This window comes from Pongo abelii, chromosome 1 (assembly GCF_028885655.2).
Source record: "Pongo abelii isolate AG06213 chromosome 1, NHGRI_mPonAbe1-v2.0_pri, whole genome shotgun sequence".
Lineage (NCBI taxonomy): Eukaryota > Metazoa > Chordata > Mammalia > Primates > Hominidae > Pongo > Pongo abelii.
In genome coordinates, this window is record NC_071985.2 from 97,306,592 (window position 1) to 97,313,640 (window position 7,049).

Sequence of the window (7,049 nt, forward strand, 5' to 3'; positions counted from 1 at the left end):
TCTAAGTCTCTTTGTAGGTCACTCAGGACTTGCTTTATGAATCTGGGTGCTCCTGTATTGGGTGCATATATATTTAGGATAGTTAGCTCTTCTTGTTGAATTAATCCCTTTACCATTATGTAATGGCCTTCTTTGTCTCTTTTGATCTTTGTTGGTTTAAAGTCTGTTTTATCAGAGACTAGGATTGCAACCCCTGCCTTTTTTTGTTTTCCATTTGCTTGGTAGATCTTCCTCCATCCTTTTATTTTGAGCCTATGTGTGTCTCTGCACGTGAGATGGGTTTCCTGAATACAGCACACTGATGGGTCTTGAGTCTTTATCCAATTTGCCAGTCTGTGTCTTTTAATTGGAGCATTTAGTCCATTTACATTTAAAGTTAATATTGTTATGTGTGAATCTGATCCTGTCATTATGATGTTAGCTGGTTATTTTGCTCGTTAGTTGATGCAGTCTCTTCCTAGTCTCGATGGTCTTTACATTTCGGTATGATTTTGCAGTGGCTGGTACCGGTTGTGCCTTTCCATGTTTAGTGCTTCCTTCAGGAGCTCTTTTAGGGCAGGCCTGGTGGTGACAAAATCTCTCAGCATTTGCTTGTCTGTAAAGTATTTTATTTCTCCTTGACTTATGAAGCTTAGTTTGGCAGGATATGAAATTCTGGGTTGAAAATTCTTTTCTTTAAGAATGTTGAATATTGGCCCCCACTCTCTTCTGGCTTGTAGGGTTTCTGCCGAGAGATCCGCTGTTAGTCTGATGGGCTTCCCTTTGATGGTAACCCGACCTTTCTCTCTGGCTGCCCTTAACATTTTTTCCTTCATTTCAACTTTGGTGAATCTGACAATTATGTGTCTTGGAGTTGCTCTTCTCGAGGAGTATCTTTGTGGCGTTCTCTGTATTTCCTGAATCTGAATGTTGGCCTGTCTTGCTAGATTGGGGAAGTTCTCCTGGATAATATCCTGCAGAGTGTTTTCCAACTTGTTTCCATTCTCCCCGTCACTTTCAGGTACACCAATCAGACGTAGATTTGGTCTTTTCACATAGTCCCACATTTCTTGGAGGCTTTGCTTGTTTCTTTTTATTCTTTTTTCTCTAAACTTCCCTTCTCACTTCATTTCATTCATTTCATCTTCCAGGGCTGATACCCTTTCTTCCATTTGATCGCATCAGCTCCTGAGGCTTCTGCATTCTTCACGTAGTTCTCGAGCCTTGGTTTTCAGCTCCATCAGCTCCTTTAAGCACTTCTCTGTATTGGTTATTCTAGTTATACATTCTTCTAAATTTTTTTCAAAGTTTTCAACTTCTTTGCCTTTGGTTTGAATATCCTCCCGTAGCTCGGAGTAATTTGATCGTCTGAAGCCTTCTTCTCTCAGCTCGTCAAAGTCATTCTCCGTCCAGCTTTGTTCCGTTGCTGGTGAGGAACTGCGTTCCTTTGGAGGAGGAGAGGTACTCTGCTTTTTAGAGTTTCCAGTTTTTCTGCTCTGTTTTTTCCCCATCTTTGTGGTTTTATCTACTTTGGGTCTTTGATGATGGTGATGTACAGATGGGTTTTTGGTGTGGATGTCCTTTCTGTTAGTTTTCCTTCTAACAGACAGGACCCTCAGCTGCAGGTCTGTCGGAGTACCTGGCCGGCCGTGTGAGGTGTCAGTCTGCCCCTGCTGGGGGGTGCCTCCCAGTTAGGCTGCTTGGGGGTCAGGGGTCAGGGACCCAATTGAGGAGGCAGTCAGCCCGTTCTCAGATCTCCAGTTGCGTGCTGGGAGAACCACTGCTCTCCTCAAAGCTGTCAGACAGGAACATTTAAGTCTGCAGAGGTTACTGCTGTCTTTTTGTTTGTCTGTGCCCTGCCCCCAGAGGTGGAGCCTACAGAGGCAGGCAGGCCTCCTTGAGCTGTGGTGGGCTCCACCCAGTTCAAGCTTCCTGGCTGCTTTGTTTACCTAAGCGAGCCTGGGCAATGGCGGGCGCCCCTCCACTGGCCTCGCTGCTGACTTGCTGTTTGATCTCAGACTGCTGTGCTAGCAATCAGCGAGACTCCGTGGGCGTAGGACCCTCTGAGCCAGGTGCGGGCTATACTCTCCTGGGGCACCGTTTCCTAAGCCCGTCGGAAAAACACAGTATTCGGGTGGGAGTGGCCCGATTTTCCAGGTGCCGTCTGTCACCCCTGGAAAGGGAACTCCCTGACCCCTTGCGCTTCCCGAGTGAGGCAATGCCTCGCCCCTGCTTCGGCTGGCGCACGGTGCACTCACCCACTGACCTGCACCCACTGTCTGGCACTCCCTAGTGAGATGAACACGGTACCTCAGATGGAAATGCAGAAATCACCCGTCTTCTGTGTCGCTCGCACTGGGAGCTGTAGACCCGAGCTGTTCCTATTCGGCCATCTTGGCTCCTCCCCCCCCCCCCCCCCCCCCCCCGATATCTTATTAAAACCGTCTGTTTGGTCAGTCTTTTTTCTTGAGACAGAGTCTTGCTCTGCCGCCCAGACTGGAGTGCAGTGGTGCTATCTCAGTTCACTGCAACCTCTACCTCTTGGGTTCAAGCAATTCTCCTGTCTCAGCCTCCTGAGTAGCTGGGACTACAGGCGCCTGCCACCACGCCTGGCTAATTTTTGTGTTTCTTGTAGAGACGGGGTTTCACTGTGTTGGCCAGGATGGTCTTGATCTCTTGACCTTGTGATCCACCTGCCTCAGCCTCCCAAAGTGCTGGGGTTACAGGCGTGAGCCACTGTGCCCAGCCAGCAAACGCTCTTTCAAGGCAAATTCAAGGCAGCTTATTCCAGGCAGTTTGCTTCTCCTGTGTCCTTTTATAGAGAAATTCTTCCCAGCTTCCCCTTAATCATTTAGAGTGAGGGGCAATACTAACACCCCCCTCAGAGGATTATCGCAAGGGTTAAATGAATGATCAGGTGTAAGGGTCTGAGAATTCGTGCTTAGCATTGAAGAACCATTCCACTGGCATCGGGTGAGGCGTGTGATTGTTGCTGTCTGTTACTCCTGTTTGACTGTGGCAGGAAGGATGTGCCTTCGTGGGCATCAACCGCAGCTGCCTGGGGAAAATTGGTGCAGATTGTGCCCAGACCTTGTGATGAGCAGGGAGGAGCCAGGCAGGCCTGCAAGTGGGTGGGGCAGGTTTGAAGGAGCCCATGGTGAAGCAGGGGGCACAGCCCCTTCACGGCCCCCGGCATCGTCAGGGTGGGAAGGGCCCAGAGCTCATCGACTCAGTGGTTGTCCACGATTATAAGCTGGGAAAAAAGGACTCCAAAGTTTTCTTTGGTTCCAGCATAGTGAATATCAATCTGGTTAAAGCCTCCTGTTTCATGGAACACTGAACCGGAAGGAGGTAGATGACCTGTTCAAGTTCGCCCCGTGAGTTAAGTAGAGGAAGGAGCACCCAGATTCTGAGGCTGAGGCACGGCATGATTCCTGTCACCCCTCTGTTAAAATCATGGTATGGCCTCTCCTTTCCCACTGAGTCAACTAACAACACACGAGTATGCCGGTTAGGGCCTCCACAATCTCTTTCCCACAGAACAAGCCCGTGCGGGTCACTTGCAGTCTCACAGGCTGGACTTTCCCATGTTCCTGCCTTTGCCTGCACAACTTACCCTCTCGTGACCTCTCCAATCCCACCTTTTCTTTAGCTGCTTTTCAAAGGCTTGCTCTTCCAGAACCTGCTTCTCCAAACTAGAAATGGCGTCTCCCACCGCAAGCGCCCATGGACTTGGCCCCGGCCTCGTAGTGTCTCTTTGCTGCCCGCGTGCCTTCGCCCTGCCAGCCTGGACTACCCGAGGGCTGCACCTGCTCCCCTCGCTCCATCTCCTGGGCCAGCACAGGGCCTGGCACACTGCTGGGGCCACCTAAGCATCTGTAGGAGGAAAGCCAGGGTGGGTTGGGCAGAGGCAGTGTCTCCCTCAGCTGGTCTCAGACGCTTGTCGCAGAGCGGAAAACCCCAGTGTCTCCACTGCTGAGCCTCCGCAGATTTCTCACAGGGAACTCCCTCTTAATGCCAGGCCATCCTTCGCCCTTACCCTCTGGCGGCTTCCCCTCCGCTGGTGAGATTTGGGGGAGGCATCCTGTCTTCTCCAGCACCAATGCCCTCCAACCTCGCCCCTGTGGAGGCTCCTGTGACCCCTCACCGTGGTGGATGCAGCCTCTGGGGCTGGGGGTGGTGGGTGTGGTGGTTGGGGGGGGAGAGGGGGCGGCGGGGCGGGAAACGCGACTGCAGCTGCTCGCATGGTGGTGGCTTTCTTCTGACTGGCTGATTTAGGAAAACCTTTCTTCCTGAGCTTCCTGCCACCCTTCCCCATGCTTCCTGGGCCCTTCCTCTCCATGTTGTGGGCTTTTTTCTTTCCACCATTGTGTCTTGTGTATGTCTGTGCCTCCCTCCCCTCCCTCTCGGCCTCTTCTTTTCTCTCACCCTGCCTCCCTGCCTGTCTCTTCATGCTCCTCATTTTCTGTCTGTCTGCCCTTCTGCTCCTGTTCGTCCCTGTCTTTATTCTTTCTCTTCTCTTTCACCAACATCTAGAATATGGCAGTGTGAAAGGATTAGTGGGGGAAGCCGATCTGAGACTCAGTACAGTAGACACCCACGAATTATCTCCACGCTGCGCCCTGAAAATCATCTCCACACCCTGCCCCAGGGCTGCGGGGGTGCTGGGAGTGGGAGGAGAGCGTCAGAAGGCCAGGGGCAGGGTGGCTCTGGGGAAGGTATGCGTTTGGGAGCCAGACTGAGCACACCCAGTGTGTTTCTGGCCCAGCAGGTTCCGTCAGGCGGGGCGTTAATTAGAGCCTGGCCCTGGAAGAGGAGAAGGTGTTATTAGGTGGAAGGACTGGTGGGCAGGGGTGGAGCTCCCAGGGCGTGTGGCAGGGACCTCTTGGGAACTTTCCATCGTAGGCTGGAGTAAGAAGTGTCACCCCATGGGTGGGGAGCTGGGGCTCCCTCTCAGAGTGGCTGAGAGCCCTCTGGTACCCAAAAGTTAAGCAGCTGCCTGCCTGGGAGGGGAGCTGGGGAGTTTCCTCCTCTCTCTCCAGTGCTCAGCTCTTGTGCCACTTCATCTAAGAGTCTAGCTCTTGAGGTCCCCAAATTAAGATTTCCCTCTACTGTGTTCACTTATAATTACTTATTTATGTGTTTTTCTCTCTCTGTGTATACATGTTTTAATCATCTGAATTTCCCACTAGATTATAAGCTCTGTGAAAGCAGGAACCCATTTAGCACACTCATACTATGTACCTAGTCCTGGTGTGTAGCAGGTGCTCCGTCAGCATTTTGGACATGCTGAGCCTCAGGTCTGGGGAACATGTGCCGTGATGGTCCATTGGCATGTCTCGGGAAGGGGGCAAGTACAGTGGCTTTGTCTGGGTCTGTTTCCACTCAGCTCCGACTGGGGTGAAGATGGGGGAAGGGCCCAGTGTGTAATGAGGAAGGGGTGAGAAGGAAACTGACTTGAAATGAAACCAGGTTCCAGCAGAACTACAGAGCAGATACCCATAAGTGGGTAATTGAGGGGGCTGAGGGCCTAGTGACAATTGATTGTCTTTTTTGCTTGCAGACTCTGTGGTAGGCACATGGTATATAGGATTTCATCTAATTCTCAAGACAGCTCTATAGGGCAGGAACTGCCATTCTATTGAAGAAACTGAGGCTCAGCTTGGAGAGATTAAGTCACTTCCTTAACGTTGCATAGCTAGTGTGTGTCAACGCTGAGCTGGGTTTTTGTTCCTTTGCCCATATCACACTGGTTGTTTGGTTACTTATATTCCTTTTACACTTGGTGACTGGCAGAAGACAAAATTCCAGGGATCCTCTGACTCAGGGTTCATTGGAGTAATCACTTCCCTTGATCTAACACATTCTTCAATTAATAGGTGGTACATGTGAAACCCTCTGTAAATGCTGTAGCTCTGAATTCATGTGATAATAACAACCCTGGCCATAGCAATGCAGCCCAAGATTGCTTTACCTGTTTGGCCACCGCGTCATGCCATCAGCCTCCACTTCATCATGATTGCTATTAACCCACCTCTCACCCCTTCCTGCCTTCACCAGGCCTGTTTTTCAACCTAACTGCAAGACTCTGGTTTGTCTTGATTTAGTGTCGTATTAGTGGTGTTCCCTTTAGTTCAAATCTGTTGAAATCTTTTTGAATTTTAATGTTGTCATCCTCTGTGTCATTGCTCACTTCTTTATCTTCAGGTTTTTTTTTTTTTTTTTTTTTTTTTGAGACAGGGTCTCACTCTGTCACCCAGGCTGGAGTGCAGTGGCACGGTCTCAGCTCACTGCAGCCTTGACCTCCTGGGCTTGAGCCATTCTCCCACCTAAGCCTCCTGATTAGCTGGGACTGTAGGTGTGCACCACCATGCTTGGCTAATTTTTGTATTTTTTGTAAAGACAAGGTTTCACCATGTTGCCCAGGTGGGTCTTGAAGTGCTCCTTGGTCTCCTGGGCTCAAGGGCTCCACCCACTTTGGCCTCCCAAAGTGTTGGGATTACCCCAGCCCAGCGTTTTTATTCAAATCCTTCATTACCACCCATGCCCCAAATATCCACATGTATTGGGCAATGAGTATCAGGAACTTTTGCATAGATCACCCAAATTGACCTTCACGAGAACCTTGTGAGGAGGGCACTATTATCCCCCCACTTTATACATGAATAACAGACTCAACTTAGGTAGTGTCTGTTTCTCCGCACCATCATAGCCTTGTGTAGGTTTTGCAGAGATCTACCTCCAGGCTGACGGTAATCCACTAGCCACAAGTCTCTGCTTCTGTTCATTGTACCACCCACAAGAGCACTGACAGGTACTGTCTATGATCCAATCGTGGTAATTCTGTGACTGCTGAGGGAAAGAGGAATCATGGCTGATGTGTGTGTTTGTGTGTACCAACACCACTGCTCATTATTATTAATTAGTCCATTTTCCTTATTGAACGCCCACAATCATTTCATTTATCACCAATATTCTTATGGATCCCAAATCTGGAATTTTCATTATTGACTTTCCCTGAAAGGCAAGAATATCCCTTAACTCCATTCTTACTTGCCTTTCTTCTCTTA